General features: G+C 52.1%; 1 protein-coding gene across 7 annotated transcripts in view; it reads right to left on the bottom strand.

The window, feature by feature from the left end:
• Nucleotides 1-20,875, bottom strand: part of IQSEC1 (IQ motif and Sec7 domain ArfGEF 1) — a 166,221-nt gene that overhangs the window by 74,433 nt on the left and 70,913 nt on the right. Inside the window, exon 1 of one of the 7 annotated variants that reach the window (XM_004738616.3) lies at nucleotides 14,722-14,847. The exons of the other annotated variants lie outside the window; for them this stretch is intronic. The gene's annotated coding sequence lies outside the window, so the exon portion shown is untranslated. Of the gene's footprint in view, nucleotides 1-14,721; nucleotides 14,848-20,875 lie in introns of those variants that run through there. 7 annotated transcript variants of the gene reach the window in all.

The following is a 20,875-nucleotide window of genomic DNA, read 5'->3' as shown; positions in this document are numbered from 1 at the left end:
TTGAAACCACAATGAGAGAGCACCTCACACCCACCAAGATGGCCAGAATCAGGGAGATGGACAAGAGCACTTACACACAAGGGTTCCAGAAGGAAACGACTTTGGACATGCACTGCTCAAAGCCTGTTACCATGTCCTGCATCCTGGTTGGGGGGTAATGGGAGGTGGAAGGGGATAGGCTTTAAATTGTACAGTTGCAGGGGTGGTGGTGGTGGAAAACCCCCACCCCAGCTTGAACAGCCCTCTAAAAATAGGCTGCAATAAATGGAGCCAAGAGAATTCCCCCAGCCCAGCTGCTGGAGCCCTCCAGACACAGGCTCTGACCGACAGCCTCACAACCTGGATTCTCCAAGAATTCCAGGCACTTGTCCAGGCCCACGGCATAGCCGCCTGCCAGGATGGTCTTGGCGACATTGTTCCGGCTGGGATTTAGAAGAAGGGGGTTGAATTTCCCTGTTAGCATTTGGAATACCAGAGGATGGAGTCCCTGGAAACCAAATGCCTCTTAATTCTCTTGTTTTATCTTTCTACAAAGTGTGCCTCTTGTTTCTGCTCAGTTAACTGCCTTGCGGATTAATAATTTAGGGAACCGTGAGGCAAACAACAAAGTTCAGCCTGGAAAGGCAAAGAAAGCCAATTTTTCTGCTAAAACGACTATACTGGGCAGAATTCTTATATGTTCCATTTGGGCAAGTTGCTTAGCCTTCTGAGTCTCGGTTTTCTCAACTCTAAGTTATGGCTCATGGACCACAACTATCCTGGAGAATTCATCTTCCTGTTTAATTTAATTTAGTAAGCATTTATTAGTGCTTACTCTGTGCCTGTCATCTGAGGCCTCAGTGGGAGACACTGATGCGACAAGTGTCCCTCAGTATGATGTTATAATAATCTGGAGGAAGAAGCTTGTAAGTCTGCCTCATAACAGGCTCCAAAGATGAAGGGGCTTTGGGATGGAGCCTTGAGGGATGAGTAGGAGCCCATCTATAGGGGCACAGGATTCAAGAAAGTCATGAAAATATTTAGTTCCACTGTACCGTCCTGGGTTTCAGTCCTGAGTTGCTTGCCTTGACCTGTCTCACGTGTCATGACCCAACTTCATCCCCATCCCCAGGCTTCTGACATCAGACGCGTATATAGCACCCTATCCCACCCCCAAGGCCAACCTTTGCAGTCCCTCTCCCAGAGCTGTCAAGATGAAGGCCAGCTCCTCCACACAGCCTGCCTCCAGGCCTGTGCCCTGATTGAGGTTCTCCTCTCCAGCCCTCGCCACTTATCATGTTCCCTCCACACACGCCACATCTCCAGTAGCACAAAACTTCTTTCAAAGCCCCAGACTCCTGCTGTGCCTGACTCCTGGCTAAGACTTTGGATTTCAGCTTACGAGGTCTCCTCTCCCAGAAAGCCACCCCTGACCAGCCCCTAGTCCAAGTTAGACATTCCTCGTAGACACTCTTGGGTTTACTCTGCACCTGCTCTCCCATTACACCAGTGAGCTGTACTGCTCTTGCCAGGCAGAGTTGGGCCTGTATTGTTCTCTGCAGCATTCCCCACACCTACTAGGGGGCCTGGGACACAGAGGTGCTCAGCAGTTGAATAAATCCAGCCTGAGAGTCAAATCCGGCCCACTGCTTGCTGTTTTAAAATAAAGTTTTATTGGAACAGAGTCCCACTCATTCACTTATGTATTGTCTGCAGATACTTTTGGGCTACAACAACAAAGCTGAACAGTTACAAAGGCGATAGATGACTCACAACGCCTAAAATATTTATATCTAGCCCTCCGCACAAAAAGGTCGTCTACCCTGCAATAAATGAAGGTCCTCTGGGGAGTTGGCACCAGCTACCCTGCCTGTCCTGCCAGACCTCCAGTGCCCTTGTGCAGGCCCACCACAGACAAGATCTGGAAGAGCAGAATCCAAATGTCATGGGGGAAGGTGGTGATTAAAACCATAGGGCCGGGGGCACCTGGGTGGCTCAGTGGGTTAAAGCCTCTCTGCCTTTGGCTCGGTCATGATCCCAGGGTCCTGGGATGGAGCCCTGCATTGTACTCTCTGCTCAGCAGGGAGCCTGCTTCCTCCTCTCTCTCTCTCTCTCTCTCTCTGCCTGCTTCTCTCCCTACTTGTGATCTCTGTCTGTCAAATAAATAAAATCTTAAAACAAAAACAAAAACAAAACATAGGGCTGGGTGAAGTGACCTCCAGACAAGATGGCCACATGTTGGGACGATCCACTGCTAGAAATGATTCCTACGGAGCTTCTTGCCTGTGTGTACAAAGACTTAGGATATTAGTTGATTGTAACAGTGGAACGGGGAGAAGGAGACATACAATGTCCCTCAGTGGGGACTGGGCAGTGGGTACATGGCTATACGCCCATTACTGGAGTTCTGTGTTAACAATATGGTGGCACACCATACACATAGGAAATGATCTGAGATGGGACACTGATTAAAAGTCCAATAAATCATCATATGTACTCATAGTAAGATATATAGAACACTAGTGTGCTTATATAGCATCATATAACCATTGACTATTTCTTAAAGAAGATCCAAGAAACATAGACCAGTGATTGTCTCTGGGAAGGGAAACTGGGGTTTCCAGAGATTCCTGGAGATGGGCCTCTGCCCTCTAAGCCTGAAGTCTTGTTGGGACAGGGCTGGGAAAGAGAAGGGAGGACTTCTTGCTGTATGCACCACCCCCCGCCTTTTTAAAAAAGATTTTATTTATTTATTTGACACAGAGAGATCACAAGTAGGCAGAGAGGCAGGCAGACAGAGTGCGGGAAGCAGGCTCCCCACTGAGCAAGGAGCCTGATGTGGGACTTGATCCCAGGACCTTGAGATCACGACCTGAGCCGAAGGCAGAGGCTTAACTCACTGAGCCACCCAGGTGCCCCTCTATGCCCTTTTATAGTTTTCAAAATTTTAAACATGTTTGTTCCCTTAAAAACAAACCAAAAAAGCCAGTGCAGTGAAGAAATCAGTACAGTCATGGCAACCTACAGGACTGGAGTTGTTCTAGCATCTTATAGGAGACCCTGAGGCCCTCCAGAGCCAGTGCCCAAAGACCCCAAATTCCAGATGGTACTTAAGTTACCTCTCGGGCCACTTGGGTTCCTTTGTCTCTGAGTAGGCTGTGTTTTACTGACAGCGTGAAAATCTGTGGGAGCCCATTTGACTGCACCCTTCAGTGTTGATCATTCCTCTGTTGTTCTTCATAACACCAAATGAACACCCCTACAGCACAGCCGGCATGCCGGGCGTGGGAGAGAGCTCTGTCATCATCCCTGCAGCCCATGCCCTCATTTTACAGACAGGGAAACTGAGGCCTGGAGTGAAAAAGGGATGTGCCCTGGGCTGTGTACTAGGAACACTGACACTGGTCCAGGCATCCTGCCTCCCAGGCCACAGTACCCCACAGTCCAGCACACAGCTGGGCTTGGCGGGGCAGGCGGTGTGTTGGCTCCCTACAGAATAGAACTTCTTCCTAGGAGCATTGGATGCTGTGAAAACCAGAGGCAGCTGTGCAGAATGCAGAATTGTGTAAAATGGTATCTCAGAGAAGCCAGTCAGTCCCCCCAGGACAGAAAGTTTCCAGATGAATCCAGCTGCTCCAAAGTGCTGAGTTACTTTTTAAAATTTCATTTGTTTTCACATAAACCACTTGCAAATCACAGGCTTCCCTAATTGCACTACACCAAGTAAAGTAAATGACCTTGGGATAACTTACTTTGGGAGGCTAGAGTTGGCCCCGAGGGGGTGTAGGACTGTTTACCGTGAACTAGTCGACATGGCCATCCCCAGTGCAGGTAGTACTTTGCTTGTCATCTAGTCCCTGATGTCTTGCCTTCCAGCCTCACCTCCAGCTACCATCCCTATAATAGAGCTCCTCCCAGTATGCACCGCACCCTCTTTTGTCCCAGTGCCTTTGCTTATGCGGTTCCTACTTCCCAGGCTACCCTTTTCCTCTGCTTGGCAACCTCCTACTCAGCCTTTAAGACTCAGCCCAAACGTCACCTTCTCTTCAAAGCCCTTCCCAGTACTCTGTCTCCCAGGTGGAGAGGGAAACCCTCACCTGGACTGTGGGCATCACAAGGGCAGGGACAATGGCTCTCTGTCCACTCTCCTGGTGGTGGGGCTCAGACACTGCCACTGCTCCGAATGACCAGCTACCAGCAGAGCTGAGTCCCAACCATAAAAACTCAGTGCTACTTGGGCAGGCCAAGACCCAGACTGTGACAGTGAGATTGAAGAGGCTTTAATGTTTGCATATCCTAAATTTTAGGGCTGGAAGGAGTCACCATGACCCAGCATTTACTGCTCACTAGGTGGGGAGCCTGAGGCCTACAAGACGGGGTTGCACTTCCCGAAGTCATTCTGGGGCCAGGCCAAGACCTGGTCATCTGACTTCCTCTCCGCATCTCCTTCCCCACTGCTCTGACAAAGCAAACCACAGAGTCAGGGAACCAGTGTGGTTTGAGGTGTAAGGAGGATGTTTTTCTGTGGTCTTTGAATGAACAATAAAAATCAGACGCAGGTGCTACTATGCCTACAGTTGACAATGGATTAACTGAGGCTGGAAGAAAAGATCCTTAGGGAGGGCTTGCAATGACAGAACCGCATAGTCAGGACACAGGGTCAGAAGCAAGGAGAATCGAAACCCTTACCAGTACTGGTCGGCGCTACACAAACTCTGAAAAGCCTAGCATGTGACAGGTGCTCCGTGACTGACACTGTGAACCAAATGGTCAGGAATGATCACCTCCTCCAAGAAGCCCTCCTAGCCTACAGCCCCAGAACAGCCTATGTTTCCAGGTCCCCAGTGCCCACCACAACCCGTGACACAGTGTGTGATTATAAAGTAGGTGTTATAAAAGTGAAGGAAGGTGGGGGGGTGGCCATGGGTCAGAAGGTGCTGATGGCTTCCCGCCTTAGTCCGGCCACTCTTGGGGGCCCCCTCCCTCCATCCTTGTCCCCCTGCTGGGCCTGGTCAGGTAAGCTGAGCTGCTTGCCTGGGGATTTAGGGCGCAGGGCCTGTGGAGAACAGACCTGTGGCTTCTAAGTGCCACTACTTGAGTTATGGGTCTCTACTCAAGTGGATGGGAAGTGGCCGTCTGCCGGTCTTCTTGCAGGATTCGAGAGGCCTGACGACATCAGGAAGACATTTAGTAGCAAATACCTAATTAGGCTGCTACCTTCGTCAGTGAAGGGCTCTTCCCTGACCACACCCCGCCCCACTGCGCTCGAAATCATACTGCACACCACAGTTCCCATCAGGTGGTCTTGCCAGCCCCGGCTCACAATCAAAGTGACCCCACCGCAGCCCCCCCTTTCCCTGGCTGGTAGCACTGGGAAGCTGCTTGGCCAGATCCTCTGGCCTGACCCTTTGGGCCCCTCCATACCTGAGATAGAGCCCAGGCCACCTCGGTTCTCTGTCCCAGGGTGAAGAGGCAGCCCTGTGGCCAGTAGGCCTGGACACACATCCCAGCCCCTGACCCCCTTGTGTCACCCTGGCTGAGTCCCCCAGCTTCCTGGGGCCTCAGTGTGTGGATCTAGAAACCCTCCTTGCAGGAGTGGTGTGGGGGCTTGGCAAGAACATCTGTAATTGCCTGGCCAGGGATGGGTACCACGGAGGCCTTCAGAACTGGGCAGTCCTTCCCCTGCTCCACCACTGTCCCCACAGAGTGGGAATGCTCACACCTGGGGACACCAGTTGGGGTCACAGCCTAGCTCCCCCACATCTGATGCTCGATCTTGCATCTTGGGCAATGGGATGGGTCTTTCTGTGCTTCCTTTCCCCCTTTCTGCGTCTATCTGCCTCTTCCTTAAGCTTGGGGCTGTTACCTCTCTAGACAGCCACAAGGCCACCCCTCACCGGCGCCTACCCTGTATCAGGCACTTTACAGAAGAGGTAGCATTTAATTCTCAACAACCTTCCACTTTACAAATAGACGATGACTCAGAGAGGCTGAGTAACTTACTTAAGGCTTCCCCCCACTCCAAGGGCTTATTGAATGAGGCTCTGTGCTAAATGCTTTACACGTATCATTCATTTAATGAGCCTTACAATGACCTTCTCAGGAACATACCACTATTACTATCCTCATCCGATCATCCAGAGAAAGAACCGAGGCTCAGAAAGCTAAAAGAATGTGCAAAAGGGCAAACAGCTAGGAAGTGAGGATTTAAACCCAGGGCTGTCTGATTCCCAAGTCTATGCTTTAAACACTATTCTCTTTGGTCTTCAAGGCCCAGTTCCAAGATGTCCCCTGCAGAAGACAGTTTCCCTTCTCAGCTGATATCATGGAAATAATAAAAGCAAATCCAGAACCACCCCCCACCACAACTGCCCCACGCTGGCTATGGAGTCCGACTCCTGGCTCTGTCCCCTTCTTGGCAGTGTGGTCTTGGGCATTGCCATTCCAAACCTCAGTCTCCTCCTCTGTAAAATGGGCACGAATAACCAGGCATATCACTGATGTTGTAAAGACTTTAGTGGGATACCCAGTGCTGGGCCCTCAGCAAGAGTTCTGCCCCCACTTAACCAGCTCCCAGGTCCCCAGTCACAAATCCCAATTCCCTCTGCCCTACTCTCTTCCCGGGGGATGCCCTGCTTGCCCTCTGGAGTGGAGAGCAGCTGGGGAAAAGCAGGCAGGCATGGTGGTAGCTGGCCCCGGGAAGGACTTGAGGCTTCTGCCAGCTCTGCTAAGGCAGCCCAGAAGCCCAGGTGGGGTCACATGGGGCAAGCTCACACTCAGTGGGACCACCAGGGATGAATTAACTTCTGTGGTCCCAAGCCCCACCTACAGGGCTACAGTCTGGGAAAGAGACCCCCACGTGTGAAGGGCTTTGAGACAGCACACACATGTTCCAACAGATGGCAGCCCGCTTGCCATCACCTCCTCTGAGGGATCTTCTGGAACACCCCCAGGTAAAGCCCATCCCCTTTCTCTCTATTTCATCTAATTCCCTTCAAAGCCCATCTCTCAGCCTATATTTATCTTGCTTATATTACTTGTTTACTTGTTTATTGTCTGTCTCTTCCATCAGAATGGAGCTCTGTGAAGGAGGGACTTTGTTTACCACCGTGTCCCCAGTATCCAGATGGAGCCTGGTCGACAGTACGTGCTCAGTAATTGTCTGATAAATGAGTGAGTCATGCTGAACCACAGTTGTTCTCAGTCAGGGACAACCACATGGATGCAGCAAGGCCTGCACGCTGGGAAGGGAACGGCAGGCTCCACTCCTGCTCCCCATTCTCACCCTTGTCTTATTCGATCTCAGCCAACGCCTCTATTTCCACCATAGATAGATTATGGAAGGGCTGGGTGAGATGGTCTTTCAAAAACACCAATTTTCATCTCCAGTGTGCCCAGTACATAAAGGAACCATCAGCCAAAGATTTTGTTTAAAAAAAAAAAAAAAAAAAAAAAAGATGCATCCCTTCAGCAGGGCAAATGACCATCCTTGACCTATCTGGTTCTTTCCTGGTAGCTCTGCTTAAACTGGGGCCCCTCTGTATTAAAGGGAGCAGGTAAAGTCAGGGCATCGGGGAAGAAATATGGAAATCTGCAAGGCCTTGTTCTGTTTCAGATTCAGACACGTGTCTTTCCAGGGAGCCGCTAAGGAAGGAGCCTGGTTATTCTTGAGCCATGGGTTCCCCACAGCAGAACAGCTACTGAGGGGTTGCCAAGCCAAGGCAAGGCCCCAGTGGCCCTCTCCCTTAATGAATAGACACGTTCATTTACAGCAAGTGCCAGGGACGCCTGTTTTGCAAATGGATGCCACTAAGTGCTCCTAAAACAACAGCCTCTCTTAAGTGGGTTAAAAATTCCCCTCTGCAATTTTCTTTATGTTATTGATTTAAACAGCACCTTCTCTCATCTGGCTGGGACGAAGACTGCATCCAGCTTGACCCGACTCCACTGATTCGGAATTAATGGAGGCGGGATACGTGTGATGCCTGATTCAGTGTCTGAATAAATCCATAACTGAGAACATGTGCACTCCTGAATGTGTCCCACAACTGCCCCTGACATTTATTCCTACCTACTCTGTGTCTGTCAGGCACTGACTGGGGAACCAGAAGGTGCAGAAGGAAACAGAGGCCCTGAAGCCCGGAGAGCCTAAGTCATTTGTCCAAAGACGCACAACCTCTAAAGCACAGAGCTGGGACAGGCACCCACCCATGCTGACACTCAGCCTGTGTTCTCTGCTCCACCGGTGGTTCTCAAAGGCTGCTTCCAGGAATAGCAACAGTTGCAGTCTCAGCTGGGACTTTTTTGCAATTGCAAAGTCCAACGGTCCAGGTGGGTCTGATGCCTACTCCAGTTTGGGACTCTTGGGTCAGTCAGGGCACTGAGGTGGGCCATCAGTTCAGTATGGGAGCCAGATGGCACAAGGTCAGGACTGACTGTGAGCAGGTGGGATGGCTATTTAGGGAAGGCTTCCTGGAGGAGGTGAGGTGAGGCCTGTCTTGGGATCTGTGGCAGGAATGGGAATTCACTGGGTGGCCCAGCAAGAGAAGGGCACTCCAGGTAAAGGGAATAGCATAGGAACAGCTTTGGTGAGCTTGGGAAAATATAATCATAGTTCTGCATATATGGGGAGTGTGAAGTACGGGGATGGGTGAGCTGTGAGGAAAGAGGCCAGAGGGTGAAGAGGTTAGACTTCCGGTGACAAAAGTGGCCTGGATTTATCCCTAGGTTGGTTTTCCCAATGACCACAAAGGACACGTTTACCAATTACTTAACACCATGCTTTACATGGGGGGGGGGGGGACTCGATCTTCTCCATCAATAATAAAAAAAAAGTTTCACTGAGAATAAAAGAATAAATTTAGTTTTCCCATAAAAACAAATCACCCAAACTAAAACACTGTTATAAAATCCTGCTTGGATTCTGTTATCAGCAGAAGGCCTGTGCTGGAGGCCTGCTCTGGGTTTGTTTAACGCAGACATTAGCAAGCAAAGAGAATTCATGTTCTAGAAGGCAGCCATAAAACAGAAGGGTGCTTTTTATATCCTGATAGGGAATAAGACACAAGATGTATTGCTAGGTGAAACAAGTAAAGTGATGAATGCTGTATTTGGGTAAAAAAGGAAGGGGGAGGAGTAAACACCCCCCCCCCCCCACACACACACACCGACGCGGACATCCACGCACACACGCACACTGACATATGCATAGAATACCTCTGGACAGCGGTTACCTCTGAGGGAACTTGCCAGGGCTGGGAGGGTGGTTTGCTGTTCACTGTGTGCCTTTTCTATCTTTAATTGTTGGACCATGTGACTACACAACGCCCATAAAAACAAGATACAATGAAGCCCTTTTTTGAGTGCTAAAGACTTATTAGCAGGAACCAACACTTTGGTCTCAGAATAACTGGCAGGGCTGAAAGAGCACTGGGAGGAGTTACACTCTCCCAGGTCCCATGTGATTCTGTTCCTGGTCCCTGGACGCCGAGTCTGGGGCTCACCTGGAATCATTTCACACAGCCAGAGTCTCACACTTCCACCTGCCTGGTGGGTAGCAGGGGCAGGGTGGTAGGGGAGTCAAGGCCATCTTCCTATACTCTTGGGAATAAGACTTGGCTGCCATTCCAACGTGCACCTCTTGCATTGTGAGGGGAGAAGGCCAGGCCCCCAAGGAGTACCTCCTGTATGCTGGGCAGTTGGCAGCTATCTGCAGCTTGGCACACACTGTCCTGTGGGTGGTTATCAAGCGCTGTTAGGCAGCCCACCAGGAAGCTGAGACACACAGAGGTTTGGTAGTACACCTGAGGCCGCTCAGCTCGCAGTGGGCAGAGCTGGGATTCCAATCCGCAGGGTTCGCAGGAAAGCCTTGGAGCCTCACTCCATGCCAAGTGGGACTTGGGCTGGTAAGGGAACATGGCCCTATGAAATAAGAGTAAACCTGGAGGCCCCAGATGGGGCCGCCCCAGACTCCTGGAGTGGGTCCATAATGAGCAGCCCTTATGCAACACAGCCCACGGATAATTTTGGTCTCTCTCACTGTTTCCGTACATGAGCATAATTTATGTGTTAATAGCAAAGATATCAAGGTTTGGAAACCCCTGGAGTGTTGGAAACGCAATTTGTAATTACAAGCACACAGCAATTTGTTCAACATGTCAGCCCTGTCCACGGTAATTATTCCCCTGGTTAAGGGTAATCCCCGCCGTGCATGGGAAAGGGAAGCCAGGAGCGAGGGCGCTGGGGCTGGGACCCCGGTTGTCTTCCTTGAGGCCATTTCTTCTCCCAAGATCCCTTCCCAGCCATAGAAAGAGCACAGTCTGCACCTTACAGAAGGGACAGAGGCCCAGATGGACCAAAACACTTGCACAAGATGTGAGATCACACACCAGAACACGGGGAGCTGGGATTTGATACCAATGGATGGCCCAAGCCATGAGGGTCCTCACCTGGGATGCAGCTCTGATTGGAAAGGGCATTCTTCATTCAACACACATTGGTTCCCCTTAGGCTTTAACTCCAGGGCAAGGTATGGGGGCTAAGGGAAGCAGGGGAGGGACTCCCAGGCTCTGAAGGCCCCCTGGTTGTCTAGCTCTGGCTGCACTAACTGTAGAGCCCTCATTCTCTGCTTTACACTCGTGGCTTGCGGATGCCCTGTCCACCCTGTAAATCTGGGACCTCACATTTCCATTTCACTGCCCAAGGCTGTGGAGCAGAGACCTGGACCCCAGCACTCCCCTGCAAAGTGGGGGTCCACCTAGCCATCCCAGGTTGGGCTTGGCGGCAAATGAAGTTGGGTTTTAAAAGGACAATTTAGGGCATAGCTGGTAGAGCCATCCTTGGAGAGGAGGAAAGATGGGCTGGAGCCATTGAACCAGCAGTTTAGGTGTCAGACTGGGGTGTAGGTGAGGAGCAGGGGGAAGGGTGGTGGGCTCTGGCATGACCAGAGAGCCCCAACCCCACCTCTCACCAGGCTGGGCCTGGCTGGGCCAGTCCATCCTTCACCACTGGAGGGCTGGCGCCACCTGTCGTCCTTCTGGGGAACTGCATCCTGGCCTTCCCAGCCCCAGGACAGAGAGCGGGCAGGACTCCATGGTACCCCAGCCTTGGGAAAGGTGCAGAGAGGGGCAGCTGAGTCAGCTTCTGGACCCCACCCTAAGCTTCCTCATTCAAACCTCTCCCCTCATGCCTGAACCATCTGAGACATCCTCCTCCCCAGCCCCCTTGCAGCTGGGTTAGGAAGGGCAGCTGGGTTAGGAAGCAGAGACAAGACTCAAAGCCATTTTCACTGACATTTCAGTCTAACGACAAATCATCGCCCTGCTTCAAAATATGGCTCTTCACTGCTTACAAAATAAGCACCAAATTCCTTGTTATGCCTAGAAGTCCCTGCAAATTTGGCCTCTGCCCTCCCTACTCTGCCTCAGCCTCTTACCTACTTGGTTGGCTCCTGCCACCACCCTTTAAAAATGCTAGTTCAGCACACATGTCTCTCTCTTTTCACCTACTTAACCGTGACTCCACCTTCAAGCCTCAGCTCCTTCAGGGACGCCTTGCCTGGCCTCCTCACTGGCCCCCTGAGCAATTCCTCCTAGCAACTGGCTGATGTTGTTCAGGACAGCATTTCCCTCTCCTATACCAGACAGCTGGGTAAGGATAAGGAGCATGTCTGTGGGACTCAACATTTACTTCAGCCCCAGAGTCGTGCCCAGCACATACTGGATTCTTGAGAAATCTTTGTGGAAGAAATGAATTATGTCTAGATCAAGTGAGTCGCTGTCCCCAAATTAACATGCCTTCATAAATAAAATATTCATTTCTCAAGGGGCCAGGCATAGAGGTAAAGGTGTTTCATACTTGAGCTCTGGGGGAGGGTATGGGGGGGATATTAACAGACAATAAAGTAGGGGGTCTGTGCACAGATGTCCTGACCAGGAGTAGACAGCCAGAAAAACTCGAGCTGAGATGTGAACCCAGGTCTGTTTTCAGTCAAGCCATCCTGTGGCCCCTGAGGCCAGGCATATGGCCCAGTTCCCTCTGAGGTTTCACCTAGCTGGGTTTGCTCAAGCTGCTCACACAGATGGAGGACAGTGGTTAGAGTTCCCTTTCCCCTGAGGTTACCAACAGAGTTCTGGAGAGAGATTCTAGAAAGCTAAGCACAAGAAGACTGCCTAAGTGGGGAGGAGAACCCACCACACCTAGGCATTTCTCCCTTGCCAGTGAGCATGCTCAAGGCTGGTTCTACCATCCGTGTGCAGGGCTCCTGTGCCTGTGTCTCTGTAAAAGGCGCCCTCTTCTGGTGGACACAGCCTCTTAGACTCCTGCTTGGAAAGACTGCGTTCTTTCTTTGCCAAGTGCTCTTACACAGTGCTCAACCTGGACATCTGTGCACTAGAGGTGCCTGGAGCTCTGCCCTATTGGGTGACTATGACCCTTAGTCCCTGCCACCCTCCTGACACCAGCAGTGGATCCTTCTCTTCCTTCAAGGGGGCAGGGAGCCCTTCCAGTAAGGCTTTATACCTATGCATGCAAGACATGTGGGCCACATGTAGCCACCAGCTGCCTTCCTTTCTCAGACCCTGGGAGAAAGAAGGCCCCAGAAAAAGCCCTCTGGGAGATTTACATGGCAGAGATAAGACAGTAGCAGGTCCAGAAATCACAAGGCCCACAGAGAAAACATCAGCAAAACTTAACACTGACTTAAGTTGCCTCAAGGGAAGACCGTCAAAGTTTAATAGGGAGGCAGGAAAAACTCCAGGCCACATTATCGGCATTAGCCCAGGTGAGATGAATGACATGTTGCCTGCCTGGGTCTTCAAGGAGACAGATCCTCACTCCTTTCAGAAAAGCTGCTGCATGTCCTGGGCTTCTGCACTGAGTCAGGAACCCGGAGGAGGCCAGGGCTGGCTCAAGGTCACCCAATGGCCAGCTGGCAGCCAGGCTGGGCCCATGCCAGGGCCCCAGGCTCCACCTTCGCTCCAGACCCAGATCTGCTGGAGTGGGGAGGAGGGGGAGCTGTTCTCCAGCTCGGGCCTTCAACTGGGCACAGAGGGACCGTTCTTTGCAGCTCAACGATCCCCCTGTTTGCCCCGTGCCAGGCTACAGCCTCCCTCGAGTCCTGCTGACGAGGAAAATCTGGTGCCAGCGTCCACAAATATGTGTGCCTTCTGGAGGGAGGAGGGAGTCAGGTTCTCTGGCCGAGTAGGTGGATTTAAAGGCCCAGAGGGAAGTCACAGGATGGGGGCAGAGCAAGCTACCGGTGTTTTCTTTAAAAGACACTGCAGGGATTAAACACACATATACATGTATCTCCTGAACATTTCCAACCGTATACCCCCAAAATGCTCCTCATGTTTACTCTGAGTGGGGGGCATATGAAGTTTCATTGTATATTCTTACAATGCTGAATATTTTTTTACCAAGTGTCTGTTTTCCTAAGTAAAGAGTAACCTCCTAGAAATAAACCAAAAATAAGAGGTCCAGGAAGAAAGGAAGCTGCCAGAAGGAGCTCAGAATTTCGGAGATGGAGGGAGCTCAAGGACTGACCTTCTCAGTAAAGAACAAAAGCTGAGGGGCACCTGAGTGGCTCAGTGAGTCAAGCATCTGCCTTTGGCTCAGGTCATGATCTCAGGGTGCTGGGATCAAGCCCCATACAGGGCTCCTTGCTCAGCGGGGAGTCTGCTTCTCCCTCTCTCTCTGCCACTCCCCCCTGCTTGTGTGCTCTCTTTCTCTCTCTACCTTTCTGTCAAATAAATAAAAATTTTTAAAGAAAAGACATTAAAAACAAAAACAAACAAACACCCAAAAGCTGAGATTACCTGTGCTTGCTGGGAGTTGGGTCGTGTTGGTGGCCCATTTCTGCATGGTGACAGTTTAGCCTCAAAGTGACCTGAAGAGGCAGGCCCTATTATTGTCACTCCCACTAAACAAACCAGGGGACATCGCCCCAAATCCTAGCCACTAGCCCAGTTTGGGTCTTGTTCTTGGCCTCAACTTCCTTGTAGGGACCCACAGTTCTCAGAGAGCCCTGGGGAGGAGCGACACTGCTCCAGAGGGAATGTGCCTCGTCAGGCAAGCGAGGGGAGTCCCCCGGCGGTGGTGGCCATGGAGGCAGGAGTAGAGTCTGCAACTTCCGGGGCCACGAAGGCAGGCTGCTAGTGGAGGCAGGGCCATTCTTGCAGCCCAGGCCCCTGCCAAACCAAAGCCACCCCCCCACACTGAGGCCTCAGTTTTCTTATCTATTAAATGGGTGAGTCTTCCGTGTTTTGCTTGGTAGGAATAAAGCTTACCCGAGGGGAGGTGCCTGGCAGGTGCTCAGTCTATACCCACTTCCTCCCTCCTTCCCTGCCCTAATAATTCCAAGAGCAGTGAGGCTGTGTCCTACCAGGCCAGGTAGTGGCCACTGCCCAGGGAAAGGCAATAAGATCTGGAGGGCTGACTGGAGGTTGGCAGTGACCCCTCCCATCTAGCAGGCACGCCCTGGACACAGAAGAGGACGCAGAGCCCCTTGGGAGATGGGTGGGGAGGGTGCCCAAGAGGCTGTGCGAGCTCGAGTGAGCTTGCATAGTGGCCTGAGATCTGGCAGACCCTTGTCCCACGCCGGGCCCTTCCACCTCCTACCTCTCGCTGCTTCCAACAGACCCAGATGCCAAGAGATTAGGAGGGGATGTTTATCTTCTAGACGGAGGCACCCGGAGTTGGGCAGGGAAGACAGGGCCAGGGATCACCCTGGCGCTCCCTTACCTTGGTCCAGTGCCCCTGCCACAAACAGCGCAGCCTCGCTGGCCTCTGGGGCCTCCTCGGCGGCCCAGATAGGTGAGCTCCCTCAAGCCCTTCCCTGGCCTGTGCAAGTGGCCAGCGTGGGTCCTAAGCCCTCAGCCCCTGCTTAATCCGACAGGGCCCTAGTCAGCGCCAGTGGGACACGTGACACCCACAGCCCCACAGACCTGTTTGGCAGGAGTGGCAGCTGGGCTGGTGGGGGAGGGCTGCCTGCCCAGCCGGCGCCCTGCCCTCGGGGGCTGTCCCTGATCACCTAGCTCCTGCTGGCTCTTCCTGGCCAGAGCCTGTGGTCCTGGGCTCCTGCCCGCCTTCCTGGGGAAAGGTACGGGTATTCGGGGAGGAGGAGGCAGGACAGATGAGGAAAAGGGCACGCTTTTTACCAAATGGTGCTGGGTAATGGTGTGTGCGTGAACATGTGTGTGCACGCACATGCGCACACTTGGAATGAGCCCCTTCTTTCACAACACACACCAATCAATTCCAGGCAGATCAAAGATCTAATGTAAAACACACAGAAGAATATTCATGACCACTGAGTGGGAAAGGAGTTCTAAAACACAAGACATGAATACTAAAGGAAAAGTTAAATTTGACTTCTTAAATTAAGAACTCTGAAATGAAGACGTTCACCCCAAGACCCCAGAACAAGTAAAAAAAAAAAAAAAAAAAAAAAGGCAAGATATCTACCACGTACGTAAATGATCAAGGATTCAAGTCTCAAATGCCTAAAGAATCCCCCCACCGCAAACCCACAAGAAAATAAAAAAGACAGCCCAAGATGGGCAAAAGACTTGACCACGCACTTCACCAAAGAAGAGATCCAAACGGCGAATAAACATACAAAAATGGCCCGACCTCACTGGCAATCAGGGAACTGCAAGCTAACATCACAGTGAGAAACCATCCTCCCGCCCTGGGTGAGCAACACAGGAAAAGACTGATATCAGAAGCCTAGCAGGGCCTAGGGAGAAGGGGACGCGATAGGGAAGGACCAGGACCGCACGGCTACTTTACAACCCTGTTAAAGGTAATGAGCAAGAGAAGGAAGGGTACGCCCGCCGCCCTAGGACAGACAGATTCCAGAACAACAGCCCCAAACTGAAAATAACCCACCTGTTCATCACAGTAGACCAGCTACATCAGCTGTGGCCCAGCGACATGAGGGAATATTATACGGCAGCAACGAGGACTCACTGTAGCATCTTAGGACTGAATGAGCCACACGGCTCCGACTTCAAGCCCAAGAAGCCAGACCCAGAGAAGTATCTACAGTCTCAGTCTATTTACAGACAGCTTGAAAAGCAGCAAAGCAGAAAAGTGGAAGGATACTGTAAAAAATTGTTCAGTAAGGTGGTAAGACAGCAAGAACAAGAGCATTATTATTAGAAAAGTTGAAATGGTGAGACTCTTTGAGGCATATTGATTGGGGAGGAACACAGAGCAGGGATCGGGGGAAGAGTTGTTTCTGACAACGCTCCATTTCTCGACCCAGGTGGTAGGCTCTTGTGTATTTCTCTAATTTTTCTTTAGGCGGCTGCATATCTGTCTTTTCACTTTCCTATGTGATGGGTTCACAGCACATTTAAACAGACACATTCGTATGGGTGGGGGATAGGTGGGGACCCCTAGGTGCGGAGCTACCCACCCCTCACCTCACCTGCAACACCTCAACACTGCGGCCACCACAGCCACATGGGATGTCCCAGCTGAAAGGGCTCATTCTACCCTCTCGTTTTCGAGACAGGCTTGGAAGATCAGAGACAGAAAGGAACTTGCCCAAGGCTGCAGAGCAAGTCAGGGCCAGAACTGGAATCTAGGTCTTAAACCAGGGCTGTCTCCTCTTCCTTTTGGAAGAATTTTCCCATTGCAAATCACCTTTAATCACCAGTTGGGGCAGACTCATTCTGTTTAGCACTGGGTGCTCTCAGGAATTTTTATTCACTTGCTTATTCATTTGGGACTGTGTATGCTAGAATACAAGCTCCTGGAGGAAAGGGCTTTTGTGTCTGTTTTGCTCTTGTGGTAAAATACTTGTTCCATAAATATTTGTTGAAAGAATGAATGAACGGAGCTGACATTTCTATTTGGACTTGGAGGCCCCAGAAATACTTAGTAGCTCCTGTGATATTCCCAAAGGAGAAAATGAAAAATAACTGTATGACATTGACACACTTTCTCAGAATTACTTTCATAACTGCCTTGGGTGGCCAGCACTGTCATCACTCCCATCTTCGGGAGGAGGAAACTGAGGCTCATCAGGGAGGTCTAGTGACATGTCCCAGGCCACGAAGCTAGGAAGTAGAGAGCTCATGTTTAAACCCAGCCCCAGAGGCAGGCTGGCCCTCAGCAGGTCCACGAAAGGATCCCCGTATCAGGATCCGCATGCTTCAGCCCCTCCTGCCCACCCCCACCCCTACCTCTTTCAAGTGCCAGTTACAGCTTCCAAAGTGATCTCTGGTTTCTTCCAAACTCCTTCGGCTCAGAGAGGGGAAGGGACTGGTCCAAAGTAACAGGGAGTCCAGCTCTCTGCCTTCAAGCTTCCCAAGGTAATGTGACCAACAGTGACCCCAGTGCGGCTCGGGGATTTGCCAGTAGACACTCAATTTCCATACTGCTTTACTTCCTACCAGATTCTCAGGCCCCTTGGCTAAGTCCAAAAGCTGGTCCTACTTCTGCAGCTGGATGAACCGGATAATGAAACATTCCCAGAATACCCTCAGGCAACTGGCTTTATTAAAACACTGGAGCACTTAGCATTTTTACAAACATATATTACCATCCTGATAGCTTTCACCAAGCCCCCAGATGATAATTAAAAAAAAAAAAAAAGTCATTGACTCTGGGAGTCTCGGAGCTACAATGACCCTCGGGGGCACCTATACTACTGATCTACAATTAATCCTCCGTCCATCCTCAGTTTGCATACCTCCAGGGAAGGGAACTCACTACCTTCTAAGGCAGCTTGTTCCTTGTTTGGACCCAGCTCAGTAGAGCACAACAGAAACTTCTATCAGCCAGTGAGGTGGTTTGGCCACCGTTCTGCCTTTGGGGAATTCAGTCGTAAGCGATTGTGTCATCCCAAAAGAATGGGACAGAGCCCAGGCTGGGATTACCTTCCAGAGCGGCAGCATGAGAGGCCTGAGCCATTATATCCCCATCACATGTGGCACGTGGATTTATGTGGGTCAGCCTGGACTCTGCTCAGTTGAGAACCCCTCCGGGGTGCTACCTCCCCGAGAGCATCTAGGCATGCAAACTGGCAAACTGTGAGGCTCTAGGGCCCAGGGAACGGAAAGGATGGTCATCACTCATAGGTTGGAGGGTGTGGCATTCCAAATAGTTCCCTCTGGCCTAGGGGCTGACATCACTGTTTTAATATTATGCTTCCAGAACCTTCATACACATGAACGGATGGCTCTGTGGTTTTGCAGATGAAGTGGGATGATATATGTGAGAGCCACTGTCACAGGTTCTGGCAGGTGGCAGACATTTAAAAAATGTTGAAGATGCTGGCCAAGTATGAATTGCAATCATGCAAGATCAGAAGGCCACATACACACTTTTCTTCGAAGAGTCACTGAGAACTTGGCTGCCTGTGTTCTGCCTTCCCAAGTTGGCACATGCTCGGGTAGCCCAGTGGAATGGCCTGGGCGGGCAGGAAGGGTTTCCTGCAGCCTGGTGACCTCACTGCACACCTATGCCCCTGCACACTCTCTGACAGGGAGGCTACAGGGACTCAGGGAAGGTTTTGCTGCAGCAGTGACATCGAGAGAGTAAAGGATGAACAGAGGTTTCTGTGTGTGTGTGTGTGTGTGTGTGTGTGTGTGTGTGTGTGCATTCCTGCAGGAGCTAGGACAAGGCAAGCCTGAGTCCAGAGGGAAGACAAGGGGTATAGAAGATGCTGCTCCTCCAAACACGTTTGAGTTACACTTCACCATGGCAACAACCAGGACTGAGTGTGGGGGAAACCCAGCGCATGCAGACCTCATCAACATGAGGGGCCTTTGGCCAGTCCCCTTTATGCAAAACACACTTTCCTTATGGGAACAAACAATCCCATTCCCTACCCCCTGATTCCACCGAGTGATGAGACCATAGACTGGTGACAGAGAGCTGGCTGGGCTTTTTTAGGCTAGCTGACTCTCCACCCCAGTCGTCAGAATGCGGGGGGGGGGGGGGGGGGGAAGAAAGCTGAAGACACAAAGGGTCCCAAGATCTGGCCTTGGACTTGGCACTCCCTCTGCACAATGGGGAAGGGGCATGACTAGAGGCGGGGGGCTGCTGTGGGCCTAGCAGGTATAGGGTGGGAAGGAAAGGGCGACTGCTCAGAGCTGCCGCAGGATGAGCAGGCAGCCACGGGCCCTTTCAAAGCCACCTTGACAGGCTGGCAACTCTGGTCATGAGACCCAAGATTACTTAATGTTTGCAAACTGTGCTGGAGCCAGAGTCCCCTGCAGAGGAAGGTGCCGGTCTCCTTCCTTGTCCCTCCACTGCAGGGACCTCTGTGGGAACACCAAGTCCTCTGAGTGTTCCCTAGGCAGCAGTTGCCCCAAGGATGGCTGCACTGCTGAAGAGCTGGGGACAGTGGGATGTAGTGTGACCTTGAACACGTTCCTGCCTCTCTCTGGCCTCAGTTTCTCCAGCTCTAACAAGGGATGGGCTCTAGGATGCTTCCTCCAGCTCTGATGCTCAATGGCTAGGCTATGGGCATTGTGGAACCCGGGGCACCTCTTAGCTCAACTTTTCCTGCCTGGGGATGGGGGTGTGGGGCAAAGGGGGAATGGGGCTATTTCTCTTCTATCCTTTCCAACCCACATGTGGGTTCAGGAGCTTGGCCACCTTACCAGCCCACAGGAGGAGCCAGGCATGATGCTGGAGGCAAAGGAGAGTGACCAGAGGGATACTCCTGTGTCACCTCAGTTCAGAGTTGCTCTGAGGGGGCTGCACAGGCCAGCATGTGGGTTGTCTGGCAGGGACTGATCACAGAGAGGAGCAGTAGCTTTGTCAAAGGGCACAGCCAGACTCGGCTCCTAGTTCAGAACAAGTGCTTCTCTCCCCGCACCCCACCCCCCACCAAATATAGAGCATGCTCAGAGCAAAATGTACAGAGCTGACCAGGCAGAGCAGACTGCTGTCCCCAGAAGCCTAATCCCGTGGATAGGCCCCGGGGGAGGGGACACCCACCGTCATCTTCTGCTCCGTTTGCTCCAGGAACAGATCAGCTGTGACAGTTGAGGGCTTGGGAATTTAAAGCAGCAACTGCCTGGCAGAAACTTGGGAGGGGGATTTCCCCATGACTGGAGTGGGGGTGGGTGTGGGGACAGCCTTGACTCACCTCTGCCAGCTGTGCTGCCCGCTATACTGCCCAAGGGCAGCCCTTCTGGACAGTGCAGGGATTTTCCACAGCGGGAGCCCCCTGGCCCCTGAGGATCCCCTCTCAGGCAGGCAGGTGGGGTAGGACATCCTGACACCTGACACAACCCCCTCAGTTCTCAGACCTGCCTCCTGTCCCATTTGGGACTGGGTCCAAAGACTGCCACGGGCTGTTCCAGTCCTTGAGCACCGTCACCCACACGGAGTGCCGGCTGCTGGGCCGCTGGGATCTGACCCGGAGCAGCCTCGAACAAAAACCAGCCTCTTGCCCACGTGGGGGCAGGAGGAGGGGTCGCCCAAGGTCACACAAGGGGTCAGGGTCAGGGCTGGATTTGGACCCTGCCCCTCCAGTCCAGCCAAAACTCCTCACTCTCTCCCTAGACGCGTCTATCTGACTACCAGCGAATTCCTGAGATGCTTCAACCTCCCGCCCGCAGGCTCCGGACCCTGGACGCGGTGGCGGGATTTCTCGTCAGGAGGCAGGAACAGAGAGGAGCAGGGAGGGAAGGGAGGGAGTGCAGTGGTTGGGGGGTAGGGTACAGTTTCGCTTGACGACCCTCGGGGCCTGGATTCACGTTTCCCCGCCCCGGGGTGTGGAGGTGGGGGGGACAGCAAACTGCATAGGCGCGGAAATGGAGCACCCTGAGCTCCCCTCCCCCCAAGATCGCGCTTTAGCGTTCACAAGGCTAAACGCCCCGCATAGCCGCGGAGGCAGAATCTCCTGCGTCCTCACCGCTCGAGTCCC

The sequence above is a fragment of the Mustela putorius genome, unplaced genomic scaffold (genome assembly GCF_011764305.1).
Source record: "Mustela putorius furo isolate JIRA1106 unplaced genomic scaffold, ASM1176430v1.1 tig00003850_pilon_pilon_pilon, whole genome shotgun sequence".
In the NCBI taxonomy this organism is placed as follows: Eukaryota; Metazoa; Chordata; class Mammalia; order Carnivora; family Mustelidae; genus Mustela; species Mustela putorius.
This window is presented reverse-complemented; position numbering and strand designations above follow the sequence as displayed.